General features: G+C 47.6%; 2 long non-coding RNA genes across 2 annotated transcripts in view; one reads left to right on the top strand and one right to left on the bottom strand.

Moving 5' to 3' along the window:
- Positions 1–3,454, bottom strand: part of LOC134947606 (uncharacterized) — a 56,340-nt gene extending 52,886 nt beyond the window's left edge. Inside the window, exon 1 of the long non-coding RNA XR_010182649.1 lies at positions 3,260–3,454. This is a non-coding gene — a long non-coding RNA (uncharacterized LOC134947606). The remainder of the gene's footprint in view (positions 1–3,259) is intronic.
- Positions 1–15,539, top strand: part of LOC134947607 (uncharacterized) — a 62,690-nt gene that overhangs the window by 7,867 nt on the left and 39,284 nt on the right. The gene's annotated exons all lie outside the window — the stretch shown is intronic.

Genomic DNA, 15,539 nt, shown 5'->3' on the forward strand with positions numbered 1-15,539 from the left:
TTTACATGCTCTCTACTATGACATTGGGAATGGGCCTTGGCAGACAACGTGGATGGCATTTCATCGTCTCGGCCATGACTAGTGGCAGCAGCTTCAGCACGAGGTGGAAGTGGATCTTGATCTTTCCCTATTTTTTTAACCTACACATTTTTGTTCTCCATATTTTAATGTGTGGAATTATATGCCAGTATCAATAGCAATGGCCTACTACTATATATACTGCGCACAACTAAAATGCACCACAGGTATACAATGTAGATGGATAGTATACTTAATGGATGACGAGTGACGACACAGAGGTAGGTACAGCAGTGGCCTACCATACTGCTATATATAGTATACTGGTGGACACTGTCAGCAAACTGCTAAACTAAAATGCACCACAGGTATACAATGTAGATGGATAGTATACTTAATGGATGACGACTTACGACACAGAGGTAGATACAGCCGTGGCCTACCGTACTGCTATATATAATATACTGGTGGACACTGTCAGCAAACTGCTAAACTAAAAAGCACCACAGGTATACAATGTAGATGGATAGTATACTTAATGGATGGCGAGTGACGACACAGAGGTAGGTACAACAGTGGCCTATCGTACTGCTATATATAGTATACTGGTGGACACTGTCAGCAAACTGCTAAACTAAAATGCACCACAGGTATACAATGTAGATGAATAGTATACTTAATGGATGACGAGTGACGACACAGAGGTAGGTACAGCAGTGGCCTACCGTACTGCTATATATAGTATACTGGTGGACACTGTCAGCAAACTGCTAAACTAAAAAGCACCACAGGTATACAATGTAGATGGATAGTATACTTAATGGATGACGAGTGACGACACAGAAGTAGGTACAGCAGTGGCCTACCGTACTGCTATATATAGTATACTGGTGGACACTGTCAGCAAACTGCTAAACTAGTCTAAAATGCACCACAGGTATACAATGTAGATGAATAGTATACTTAATGGATGACGAGTGACGACACAGAGGTAGGTACAGCAGTGGCCTACCGTACTGCTATATATAGTATACTGGTGGACACTGTCAGCAAACTGCTAAACTAAAATGCACCACAGGTATACAATGTAGATGAATAGTATACTTAATGGATGACGAGTGACGACACAGAGGTAGGTACAGCAGTGGCCTATCGTACTGCTATATATAGTATACTGGTGGACACTGTCAGCAAACTGCTAAACTAGTCTAAAATGCACCACAGGTATACAATGTAGATGGATAGTATACTTAATGGATGACGAGTGACGACACAGAAGTAGGTACAGCAGTGGCCTACCGTACTGCTATATATAGTATACTGGTGGACACTGTCAGCAAACTGCTAAACTAAAATGCACCACAGGTATACAATGTAGATGGATAGTATACTTAATGGATGACGAGTGACGACACAGAGGTAGGTACAGCAGTGGCCTACCGTACTGCTATATACAGGGCCGGTGCTAGGGTGTCCGGCGCCTCCCTGCAAACAATAAATTTGCGCCCTCCCTCCCATATGTAAAAAAGGGGCAGGGCTCATCAAAGGGGCGTGGTCTCACATGGAAGGGGCGTGGCCACATAATAGTATCCACAATTAAAATTACGCCACACAGTATCACAATCGCATTCACATTATACCACATGTTGTGCCCCTGATTCATATTGCACCAGTTAGTTGTGTACCTAATTCACATTACGATACACAGTAGTGCTCCTTATACACAATACCCACAGTAGTAGTGCCACACATAATGCCCACAATGATAGCGTGCCTAATACATAATGCTCACAGTAGTCGTGCTACCCAGAGCACCCACAGTAGTCATGCCACACAGAACGCGCACAGTAGTCGTGCCACACAGAACGCCCACAGTAGTCGTGCCACACAGAACGCCCACAGTAGTCGTGCCACACAGAGCGCCCACGGTAGTCGTGCCACACAGAACGCGCACAGTAGTCGTGCCACACAGAGCATCCACAGTAGTCATGCCACACAGAACGCGCACAGTAGTCGTGCCACACAGAGCGTCCACAGTAGTCGTGCCACACAGAACGCCCACAGTAGTCGTGCCACACAGAACGCCCACAGTAGTCGTGCCACACAGAACGCCCACAGTAGTCGTGCCACACAGAACGCCCACAGTAGTCGTGCCACACAGAGCGCCCACGGTAGTCGTGCCACACAGAACGCGCACAGTAGTCGTGCCACACAGAGCATCCACAGTAGTCGTGCCACACAGAACGCCCACAGTAGTCGTGCCACACAGAGCATCCACAGTAGTCATGCCACACAGAACGCCCACAGTATTCATGCCACACAGAGCGCCCACAGTAGTCGTGCCACACAGAGCGCGCACAGTAGTCGTGCCACACAGAGCATCCACAGTAGTCATGCCACACAGAACGCCCACAGTATTCATGCCACACAGAGCGCCCACAGTAGTCGTGCCACACAGAACGTCCACAGTAGTCGTGCAACACAGAGCGCCCACAGTAGTCGTGCCACACAGAACGCGCACAGTAGTCGTGCCACACAGAGCATCCACAGTAGTCATGCCACACAGAACGCCCACAGTATTCATGCCACACAGAGCGCCCACAGTAGTCGTGCCACACAGAACGTCCACAGTAGTCGTGCAACACAGAGCGCCCACAGTAGTCATGCCACACAGAACGCCCACAGTATTCATGCCACACAGAGCGCCCACAGTAGTCGTGCCACACAGAGCGCCCACAGTAGTCATGCCACACAGAACGCCCACAGTATTCATGCCACACAGAGCGCCCACAGTAGTCATGCCACACAGAACGCCCACAGTATTCATGCCACACAGAGCGCCCACAGTAGTCGTGCCACACAGAACGTCCACAGTAGTCGTGCAACACAGAGCGCCCACAGTAGTCGTGCCACACAGAGCGTCCACAGTAGTCGTGCCACACAGAGCGCCCACAGTAGTTGTGCCACACAGAGCGCCCACAGCAGTAGTGATCCACAGAGCGCCCACAGTACTAGTGACACACAGTATATATATATATATATATATATAAATATATACATACATACATATATATATATATATATATATACACACACAGACACAACACACAATATATATATATATATATATATATATATATATATGCACACATACACAGATATATATATTTGGCTGAGATCATAAAATTCACATTTAATTGATGACAGTAGAAAATAAAAGTTTCAATACAGCCTATCTTACTTTTGCAGACAGACAGGCTGTAGCACACTCCACAGCTCTCTTGCAGATTTCACTCTCCTGCATTGCTCTCTCTCTCCCCGAGTCCCCCGGGGCCCCATCCTTAATCTGGCTCTGAGTGGGGGGAAGAAGGGGGTGGGGAAAGGCTTTGGTAACTTGTGCCCTGCCTCTGCCCCCTCAGTCTTGACAAACGGATTACTGCACAAATGAAACTGAAAGTAAATTACACCTCCCGGCAGCAAGGGCTGCTGGGAGATGTAGTTTATGTTCAGTTTCATCCCGACGGCTGCTGCACAGGGAGGGGAGCATTAGGGGGGGGGATCAGCGCCCAGGTGACATGCCACGGCCATGAGGAGGTCAGAGGTGGTGGAAACAGGAGGGAGAGAGCCGGAGCAGCGCTTCACGTTGCCTGCGTCTGTCATACAGTGTGACAGACGCAGCGGCAACCATTAGCCAGCAGCAACAGCAGAGCAGGGAGAGCGCCTCTTCCGACCAGCGCCTCCCTGCTTTGCAGGAGCTGCTGAGCGGCTAGCGCCGGCTCTGGCTATATATAGTATACTGGTGGACACTGTCAGCAAACTGCTAAACTAGTCTAAAATGCACCACAGGTATACAATGTAGATGGATAGTATACTTAATGGATGACGAGTGACGACACAGAGGTAGGTACAGCAGTGGCCTACCGTACTGCTATATATAGTATACTGGTGGACACTGTCAGCAAACTGCTAAACTAAAATGCCCCACAGGTATAGAATGTAGATGGATAGTATACTTAATGAATGACGAGTGACGACACAGAGGTAGGTACAGCAGTGGCCTACCGTACTGCTATATATAGTATACTGGAGGACACTGTCAGCAAACTGCTAAACTAAAATGCACCACAGGTATACAATGTAGATGGATAGTATACTTAATGGATGACGAGTGACGACACAGAGGTAGGTACAGCAGTGCACTCTGCACTGTACTCCTCCTATATAATATTAATTATACTGGTGGTCCCCAGTCCCCACAATAAAGCAGCACACTATGATCACAGATATGGAGTGTTTTTCAGGCAGACAATGTATACTGGTGGTCACTGTCAGCAAAACTCTGCACTGTACTCCTGCTATAGCTGCTCCCCAGTCCCCACAATTAAGCAGTGTGAGCACTCAGCACAGATATATCATGCAGCCCACTGAGCACAGATATGGTATGGAGCGTTTTTTTCAGGCAGAGAACAGATAAAAACTGGTGGTCCCTTATCAGCAAAACTCTGCACTGTACTCCTAACAGCTGCTCCCCAATCCTCCCCACAATTAAGCAATAAAAAACAAACAAGAATCAACTGTCTTCTACAATAAACGGAGAGGACGCCAGCCACGTCCTCTCCCTATCATCTCCAATGCACGAGTGAAAATGGCGGCGACGCGCGGCTGCTTATATAGAATCCGAATCTCGCGAGAATCCGACAGCGGGATGATGACGTTCGGGCGCGCTCGGGTTAACCGAGCCATACGGGAGAATCCGAGTATGGCTCGGACCCGTGTAAAAAGGGTAAAGTTCGGGGGGGTTCGCGCTCATCACTAGTTTCTGCAAGGGCCTCCAAATTGCCTCTTTTTCCTGCCAGTATGCGTACAGACTGTCTGACGTGCCTACTTGGATATGGTCACTCATATAATCCTCCACCATTCTTTCAATGGTGACAGAATCATATGCAGTGACAGTAGACGACATGTCAGTAATCGTTGGCAGGTCCTTCAGTCCGGACCAGATGTCAGCACTCACTCCAGACTGCCCTGCATCACCGCCAGCGGGTGGGTTCGGAATTCTTAGCCTTTTCCTCGCAGCCCCAGTTGCGGGAGAATGTGAAGGAGGAGCTGTTGACGGATCACGTTCCGCTTGACTTGACAATTTTCTCACCAGCAGGTCTTTGAACCTCTGCAGACTTGTGTCTGCCGGAAAGAGAGATCCAACGTAGGTTTTAAATCTAGGATCGAGCACGGTGGCCAAAATGTAGTGCTCTGATTTCAACAGATTGACCACCCGTGAATCCTGGTTAAGCGAAATAAGGGCTCCATCCACAAGTCCCACATGCCTAGCGGAAATGCTCTTTTTTAGCTCCTTCTTCAATCTCTCCAGCTTCTTCTGCAAAAGCCTGATGAGGGGAATGACCTGACTCAGGCTGGCAGTGTCTGAACTGACTTCACGTGTAGCAAGTTCAAAGGGTTGCAGAACCTTGCACAACATTGAAATCATTCTCCACTGCGCTTGAGTCAGGTGCAGTCCCCCTCCTTTGCCTATATCATAGGTACAGATGTATCCTCATACACCGTTGCTCATAGCGCACTATTTAGGGACCAGAATCGCGAGTTGTAATAACGTTATGGCGTGCGTTGTGTCCCAAGCAATGTAATACACAGTTTCACCGCTAGGTGGCAAATGCTCCATGTTAAGCACAGTGCCGCGCGTTCACTAAGAGTAGAACACATCATAACATATCATATATTTACCTGGAGTGCCTACTCATAGCATGGTCAGCACTGGAATAATGGTTACAGTGTCTGCACGCAATGCGTGCAACCCGTGTTTGAATCCTGGCGAGACCAGAATGATTTTTTTTATGGATTTAATTTTATATATATATATATATATATATATATATATATTTTTTTTTTTATGAAATAAACTTATTTGGTCTGTTTATTCTTTCCTGCTGAGCTCGTTGTAACAAAGCAATAACCCCAACCACGGTGCACTCGTCCACTATCAATATTGTCATTACATTGGGGAAAATATCTTTTATTGGTGAAGCATAAACAGCATGTACATTTCGGACATCATTTCAGGTTCATTTGCTTCAAATAGCCCTAAATATGTAATGCACAATGCCACTCGATCTCTATGTCATTAATGGGACATCTTGGAAGGCACCATTATGGTTTGTACACAGACACCGGACAAAATCCGTTAATACAACACATTACAACACATCCAAACACATAATATATTTACCTGGAGAGCCTAATTATAGTGCGGTTAGTGGTGGCATAATGGTTACAGTGCCTGCCTGCAATGCGTTCATTCTGTGTTCGAATCCTGTCGAGACCAGACATTTTTTTATTTTTTGGTGGATTTATTTTTATATATTTTTTTTTAAAGAAATAAACTTGTATGGTCTGTTTATTCTTTCCCGCTGGGCTCCATTATGTTTTGTACACAGACACCGGATAAAATCCGTTATTTGTACAACACATTGCAGGCGGTGGGGAAGCAAATTCAGTTTGCACGCATTGTGGGCTACAATAGGTTTTGTACACAGCCAGCAGATTCAATCCACGGTTTGTGGACTGCATCTGGCGTCTTACATCAGGCAAAAATGGCAGGGATATACTACATTAGAGAGAGCTTCTGATCCTGCTTATATGGCCAGTCCCGCAGCCAGAGGAAGTGGAGTGATCTGGTCACCAGGGAGCCCAGGAAACTGGAATTACTGCGGCTGTCCCTGAGGAGTAAGTACAGTCCAGTACTGCATATTATTAGTGATGAGCGGGTTCGGTTTCCGAGAAACCGAACCCCCCCGAACTTCACCCTTTGTACACTGGTCCGAGCCATACTCTGATTCTCCCGTATGGCTCGGTTAACCCGAGCGCGCCCGAACGTCATCATCCTGCTGTCGGATTCTCGCGAGATTCGGATTCTATATAAGCAGCTGCGCGTCGCCGCCATTTTCACACGTGCATTGAGATTGATAGGGAGAGGACGTGGCTGGCGTCCTCTCCGTTTATATACGAGACAGTTGATCTGATTGCTTTGCTTGTTTATTTTACTATTGTGGGGAGGATTGGGGAGCAGCTGTTAGGAGGAGTACAATGCAGAGTTTTGCTGATAAGTGACCACCAGTTTTTTATCCGTTCTCTGCCTGAAAAAAACGCTCCATACCCATACTTGCCTACTCTCCCGGAATGGCCGGGAGGCTCCCGAAAATCGGGTGAACCTCCCGGCCCCACGGAAGAGCAGGCAAGTCTCCCGAAACCAGCAGTCACCCTGCCCGTCCGCCCACTTACTGTGTAAAGTGGGCGGTCCGGGCAGTTGATGACGCCATTCTTGCTGAATCGCGTCATCATAGCCACGCCCCCTGCAGTGTAATGCCGGGGATCGCGGCATTACAGAGCGGGGGCGTGGCTTAAAGGGTGTGACATAGTAACTCTGCCCCGCCCCTGCGCCACCCCCGTCCCGCCTCCGGTCCGCCTCCTCCCCACGTCACAGCCTGCCCCTGCCCCCCTGCTGAGCCGACCTGGCTGCTCTCTCCCAAAGAGAGCAGCCAGAATATTGGCAAGTATGTCCATACCATATCTGTGCTCAGTGTGCTGCATGATATATCTGTGCTGAGTGCTCACACTGCTTAATTGTGGGGACTGGGGAGCAGCTATAGCAGGAGTACAGTGCAGAGTTTTGCTGACAGTGACCACCAGTATACGTTTGTCTGCCTGAAAAACACTCCTGTGGCTTTTTTTTTTATACTAGTAGTTTAGCAGTTTGCTGACAGTGTCCACCAGGTCCATTATACTGTATATAGCAGTACGGTAGGCCACTGCTGTACCTACCTCTGTGTCGTCACTCGTCATCCATAAAGTATACTATCCATCCATCTACATTGTATACCTGTGGTGGCTTTTTTTTTAATACTAGTAGTTTAGCAGTCTGCTGACAGTGTCCACCAGGTCCATTATACTGTATATAGCAGTACGGTAGGCCACTGCTGTACCTACCTCTGTGTCGTCACTCGTCATCCATAAAGTATACTATCCATCCATCTACATTGTATACCTGTGGTGGCTTTTTTTTATACTAGTAGTTTAGCAGTCTGCTGACAGTGTCCACCAGGTCCATTATACTGTATATAGCAGTACGGTAGGCCACTGCTGTACCTACCTCTGTGTCGTCACTCGTCATCCATTAAGTATACTATCCATCCATCTACATTGTATACCTGTGGTGGCTTTTTTTTATACTAGTAGTTTAGCAGTCTGCTGACAGTGTCCACCAGGTCCATTAAACTGTATATAGCAGTACGGTAGGCCACTGCTGTACCTACCTCTGTGTCGTCACTCGTCATCCATTAAGTATACTATCCATCCATCTACATTGTATACCTGTGGTGGCTTTTTTTTTATACTAGTAGTTTAGCAGTCTGCTGACAGTGTCCACCAGGTCCATTATACTGTATATAGCAGTACGGTAGGACACTGCTGTACTTACCTCTGTGTCGTCAGTCGTCATCCATTAAGTATACTATCCATCCATCTACATTGTATACCTGTGGTGGCTTTTTTTTTTATACTAGTTTAGCAGTTTGCTGACAGTGTCCACCAGGTCCATTATACTGTATATAGCAGTACGGTAGGCCAGTGCTGTACCTACCTCTGTGTCGTCACTCGTCATCCATAAAGTATACTATCCATCCATCTACATTGTATACCTGTGGTGGCTTTTTTTTATACTAGTAGTTTAGCAGTCTGCTAACAGTGTCCACCAGGTCCATTATACTGTATATAGCAGTACGGTAGGCCACTGCTGTACCTACCTCTGTGTCGTCACTCGTCATCCATTAAGTATACTATCCATCCATCTACATTGTATACCTGTGGTGGCTTTTTTTTTCATACTAGTAGTTTAGCAGTCTGCTAACAGTGTCCACCAGGTCCATTATACTGTATATAGCAGTACGGTAGGCCACTGCTGTACCTACCTCTGTGTCGTCACTCGTCATCCATTAAGTATACTATCCATCCATCTACATTGTATACCTGTGGTGGCTTTTTTTTATACTAGTTTAGCAGTTTGCTGACAGTGTCCACCAGGTCCATTATACTGTATATAGCAGTACGGTAGGCCACTGCTGTACCTACCTCTGTTTCGTCACTCGTCATCCATTAACTATATTTTCCATCCATCTACATTATATACCTGCAGTGGTTTTTTTTTTTATACTAGTAGTTTAGCAGTCTGCTGACAGTGTCCACCAGTTCCATTATACTGTATATAGCAGTACGGTAGGCCACTGCTGTACCTACCTCTGTGTTGTCACTCATCATCCATAAAGTATACTATCCATCCATCTACATTGTATACCTGTGGTGGCTTTTTTTTATACTAGTATTTTAGCAGTCTGCTGACAGTGTCCACCAGGTCCATTATACTGTATATAGCAGTATGGTAGGCCACTGCTGTACCTACCTCTGTGTCGTCACTCGTCATCCATTAAGTATACTATCCATCCATCTACATTGTATACCTGTGGTGGCTTTTTTTATACTAGTAGTTTAGCAGTCTGCTGACAGTGTCCACCAGGTCCATTATACTGTATATAGCAGTACGGTAGGCCACTGCTGTACCTACCTCTGTGTCGTCACTCGTCATCCATAAAGTATACTATCCATCCATCTACATTGTATACCTGTGGTGGCTTTTTTTTTATACTAGTAGTTTAGCAGTCTGCTGACAGTGTCCACCAGGTCCATTATACTGTATATAGCAGTACGGTAGGCCACTGCTGTACCTATCTCTGTGTCGTCACTCGTCATCCATTAAGTATACTATCCATCCATCTACATTGTATACCTGTGGTGCCTTTTAGTTGTGCGCATTAAAATATGGAGAACAAAAATGTGGAGGTTTAAAAAATAGGGAAAGATCAAGATCCACTTCCACCTCGTGCTGAAGCTGCTGCCACTAGTCATGGCCGAGACGATGAAATGCCATCAACGTCGTCTGCCAAGGCCGATGCCCAATGTCATAGTACAGAGCATGTAAATTCCAAAACACAAAAGATCAGTAAAATGACCCAAAAATCAAAATTAAAAGCGTCTGAGGAGAAGCGTAAACTTGCCAATATGCCATTTACGACATGGAGTGGCAAGGAACGGGTGAGGCCCTGGCCTATGTTCATGGCTAGTGGTTCAGCTTCACATGAGGATGGAAGCACTCATCCTCTCGCTAGAAAAAAGAAAAGACTTAAGCTGGCAAAAGCACAGCAAAGAACTGTGCGTTCTTCGAAATCACAAATCCCCAAGGAGAGTCCAATTGTGTCGGTTGCAATGCCTGACCTTCCCAACACTGGACGGGAAGAGCTTGCGCCTTCCACCATTTGCACGCCCCCTGCAAGTGCTGGAAGGAGCACCCGCAGTCCAGTTCCTGATAGTCAAATTGAAGATGTCAGTGTTGAAGTACACCAGGATGAGGATATGGGTGTTGCTGGCGCTGGGGAGGAAATTGACAAGGAGGATTCTGATGGTGAGGTGGTTTGTTTAAGTCAGGCACCCGGGGAGACACCTGTTGTCCGTGGGACGAATATGGGCATTGACATGCCTGGTCAAAATACAAAAAAAATCAGCTCTTTGGTGTGGAATTATTTCAACACAAATGCGGACAACAGGTGTCAAGCCGTGTGTTGCCTTTGTCAAGCTGTAATAAGTAGGGGTAAGGACGTTAACCACCTCGGAACATCCTCCCTTATACGTCACCTGCAGCGCATTCATCATAAGTCAGTGACAAGTTCAAAAACTTTGGGCGACAGCGGAAACAGTCCACTGACCAGTAAATCCCTTCCTCTTGTAACCAAGCTCCTGCAAACCACACCACCTACTCCCTCAGTGTCAATTTCCTCCTTACCCAGGAAAGCCAATAGTCCTGCAGGCCATGTCACTGGCAAGTCTGACGAGTCCTCTCCTGCCTGGGATTCCTCCGATGCATCCTTGAGTGTAACACCTACTGCTGCTGGCGCTGCTGTTGTTGCTGCTGGGAGTCGATCGTCATCCCAGAGGGGAAGTCGGAAGACCACTTGTACTACTTCCAGTAAGCAATTGACTGTACAACAGTCCTTTGCGAGGAAGATGAAATATCACAGTAGTCATCCTGCTGCAAAGCAGACAACTGAGGCCTTGGCAGCCTGGGCGGCGAGAAACGTGGTTCCGGTATCCATCGTTAATTCAGAGCCAACTATAGACTTGATTGAGGTACTGTGTCCCCGGTACCAAATACCATCTAGGTTCCATTTCTCTAGGCAGGCGATACCGAAAATGTACACAGACCTCAGAAAAATAGTCACCAGTGTCCTAAAAAATGCAGTTGTACCCAATGTCCACTTAACCACAGACATGTGGACAAGTGGAGCAGGGCAGACTCAGGACTATATAACTGTGACAGCCCACTGGGTAGATGTATTGCCTCCCGCTGCAAGAACAGCAGCGGCGGCACCAGTAGCAGAATCTCGCAAACGCCAACTCGTTCCTAGGCAGGCTACGCTTTGTATCACCGCTTTCCAGAATACGCACACAGCTGAAAACCTCTTACGGCAACTGAGGAAGATGATCGCAGAATGGCTTACCCCAATTGGACTCTCCTGGGGATTTGTGACATCGGACAACGCCAGCAATATTGTGCGTGCATTACATCTGGGCAAATTCCAGCACGTCCCATGTTTAGCACATACCTTGAATTTAGTGGTGCAGAATTATTTAAAAAACGACAGGGGCGTGCAAGAGATGCTGTCGGTGGCCCGTATAAATGCGGGCCACTTTCGGCATTCGGGCACCGCGTACAGAAGACTGGAGCACCACCAAAAATACCTGAACCTGCCCTGCCATCATCTGAAGCAAGAGGTGGTAACGAGGTGGAATTCAACCCTCTATATGCTTCAGAGGATGGAGGAGCAGCAAAAGGCCATTCAAGCCTATACATCTGGCCCCGATATAGGCAAAGGAGGTGGAATGCACCTGACTCAAGCGCAGTGGAGAATGATTTAAACGTTGTGCAAGGTTCTGCAACCCTTTGAACTTGCCACACGTGAAGTCAGTTCAGACACTGCCAGCCTGAGTCAGGTCATTCCCCTCATCAGGCTTTTGCAGAATAAGCTGGAGAGATTGAAGGAGGAGCTAAAACAGAGCGATTCCGCTAGGCATGTGGGACTTGTGGATGGAGCCCTTAATTCGCTTAACCAGGATTCACGGGTGGTCAATCTGTTGAAATCAGAGCACTACATTTTGGCCACCGTGCTCGATCCTAGATTTCTCTAACGTCCTAGTGGATGCTGGGGACTCCGAAAGAACCATGGGGAATAGCGGCTCCGCAGGAGACTGGGCACAAAAGTAAAAAGCTTTAGGACTACCTGGTGTGCACTGGCTCCTCCCCCTATGACCCTCCTCCAAGCCTCAGTTAAGATTTTGTGCCCGAACGAGAAGGGTGCAATCTAGGTGGCTCTCCTGAGCTGCTTAGAGTAAAAGTTTAATAGGTTTTTTTATTTTCAGTGAGACCTGCTGGCAACAGGCTCACTGCATCGAGGGACTAAGGGGAGAAGAAGCGAACTCACCTGCGTGCAGAGTGGATTGGGCTTCTTAGGCTACTGGACATTAGCTCCAGAGGGACGATCACAGGCCCAGCCATGGATGGGTCCCGGAGCCGCGCCGCCGTCCCCCTTACAGAGCCAGAAGACTGAAGAGGTCCGGAAAATCGGCGGCAGAAGACGTCCTGTCTTCACTAAGGTAGCGCACAGCACCGCAGCTGTGCGCCATTGCTCTCAGCACACTTCACACTCCGGTCACTGAGGGTGCAGGGCGCTGGGGGGGGCGCCCTGAGACGCAATAAAAACACCTTTTTGGCAAAAAAAAAAAAAAAATACATCACATATAGCTCCTGGGCTATATGGATGTATTTAACCCCTGCCTATTTTTACATAAAAAAGCGGGAGAAAGGCCGCCGAAAAAGGGGCGGAGCCTATCTCCTCAGCACACTGGCGCCATTTTTTCCTCACAGCTCCGTTGGAGGAAGGCTTCTTGACTCTCCCCTGCAGTCCTGCACTACAGAAACAGGGTAAAACAAGAGAGAGGGGGCACTAAATTGGCATATAAATATTAGAGATGAGCGCCTGAAATTTTTCGGGTTTTGTGTTTTGGTTTTGGGTTCGGTTCCGCGGCCGTGTTTTGGGTTCGAACGCGTTTTGGCAAAACCTCACCGAATTTTTTTTGTCGGATTCGGGTGTGTTTTGGATTCGGGTGTTTTTTTCAAAAAACACTAAAAAACAGCTTAAATCATAGAATTTGGGGGTCATTTTGATCCCAAAGTATTATTAACCTCAAAAACCATAATTTACACTCATTTTCAGTCTATTCTGAATACCTCACACCTCACAATATTATTTTTAGTCCTAAAATTTGCACCGAGGTCGCTGTGTGAGTAAGATAAGCGACCCTAGTGGCCGACACAAACACCGGGCCCATCTAGGAGTGGCACTGCAGTGTCACGCAGGATGTCCCTTCCAAAAAACCCTCCCCAAACAGCACATGACGCAAAGAAAAAAAGAGGCGCAATGAGGTAGCTGTGTGAGTAAGATTAGCGACCCTAGTGGCCGACACAAACACCGGGCCCATCTAGGAGTGGCACTGCAGTGTCACGCAGGATGGCCCTTCCAAAAAACCCTCCCCAAACAGCACATGACGCAAAGAAAAAAAGAGGCGCAATGAGGTAGCTGACTGTGTGAGTAAGATTAGCGACCCTAGTGGCCGACACAAACACCGGGCACATCTAGGAGTGGCACTGCAGTGTCACGCAGGATGTCCCTTCCAAAAAACCCTCCCCAAACAGCACATGACGCAAAGAAAAAAAGAGGCGCAATGAGGTAGCTGTGTGAGTAAGATTAGCGACCCTAGTGGCCGACACAAACACCGGGCCCATCTAGGAGTGGCACTGCAGTGTCACGCAGGGTGTCCCTTCCAAAAAACCCACCCCAATCAGCACATGATGCAAAGAAAAAGAAAAGAAAAAAGAGGTGCAAGATGGAATTATCCTTGGGCCCTCCCACCCACCCTTATGTTGTATAAACAAAACAGGACATGCACACTTTAACCAACCCATCATTTCAGTGACAGGGTCTGCCACACGACTGTGACTGATATGACGGGTTGGTTTGGACCCCCCCCAAAAAAGAAGCAATTAATCTCTCCTTGCACAAACTGGCTCTACAGAGGCAAGATGTCCACCTCATCTTCACCCTCCGATATATCACCGTGTACATCCCCCTCCTCACAGATTATCAATTCGTCCCCACTGGAATCCACCATCTCAGCTCCCTGTGTACTTTGTGGAGGCAATTGCTGCTGGTCAATGTCTCCGCGGAGGACTTGATTATAATTCATTTTAATGAACATCATCTTCTCCACATTTTCTGGATGTAACCTCGTACGCCGATTGCTGACAAGGTGAGCGGCGGCACTAAACACTCTTTCGGAGTACACACTTGTGGGAGGGCAACTTAGGTAGAATAAAGCCAGTTTGTGCAAGGGCCTCCAAATTGCCTCTTTTTCCTGCCAGTATAAGTACGGACTGTGTGACGTGCCTACTTGGATGCGGTCACTCATATAATCCTCCACCATTCTATCAATGTTGAGAGAATCATATGCAGTGACAGTAGACGACATGTCCGTAATCGTTGTCAGGTCCTTCAGTCCGGACCAGATGTCAGCATCAGCAGTCGCTCCAGACTGCCCTGCATCACCGCCAGCGGGTGGGCTCAGAATTCTGAGCCTTTTCCTCGCACCCCCAGTTGCGGGAGAATGTGAAGGAGGAGATGTTGACAGGTCGCGTTCCGCTTGACTTGACAATTTTGTCACCAGCAGGTCTTTCAACCCCAGCAGACCTGTGTCTGCCGGAAAGAGAGATCCAAGGTAGGCTTTAAATCTAGGATCGAGCACGGTGGCCAAAATGTAGTGCTCTGATTTCAACAGATTGACCACCCGTGAATCCTTGTTAAGCGAATTAAGGGCTGCATCCACAAGTCCCACATGCCTAGCGGAATCGCTCCGTGTTAGCTCCTCCTTCAATGCCTCCAGCTTCTTCTGCAAAAGCCTGATGAGGGGAATGACCTGACTCAGGCTGGCAGTGTCTGAACTGACTTCACGTGTGGCAAGTTCAAAGGGCATCAGAACCTTGCACAACGTTGAAATCATTCTCCACTGCACTTGAGACAGGTGCATTCCACCTACTATATCGTGCTCAATTGTATAGGCTTGAATGGCCTTTTGCTGCTCCTCCAACCTCTGAAGCATATAGAGGGTTGAATTCCACCTCGTTACCACTTCTTGCTTCAGATGATGGCAGGGCAGGTTCAGTAGTTTTTGGTGGTGCTCCAGTTTTCTGTACGTGGTGCCTGTACGCCGAAAGTGTCCCGCAATTCTTCTGGCCACCGACAGCATCTCTTGCACGGCCCTGTCGTTTTTTAAAAAATTCTGCACCACCAAAT

This window comes from Pseudophryne corroboree, chromosome 8, assembly GCF_028390025.1.
Source record: "Pseudophryne corroboree isolate aPseCor3 chromosome 8, aPseCor3.hap2, whole genome shotgun sequence".
NCBI classification, from domain to species: Eukaryota; Metazoa; Chordata; class Amphibia; order Anura; family Myobatrachidae; genus Pseudophryne; species Pseudophryne corroboree.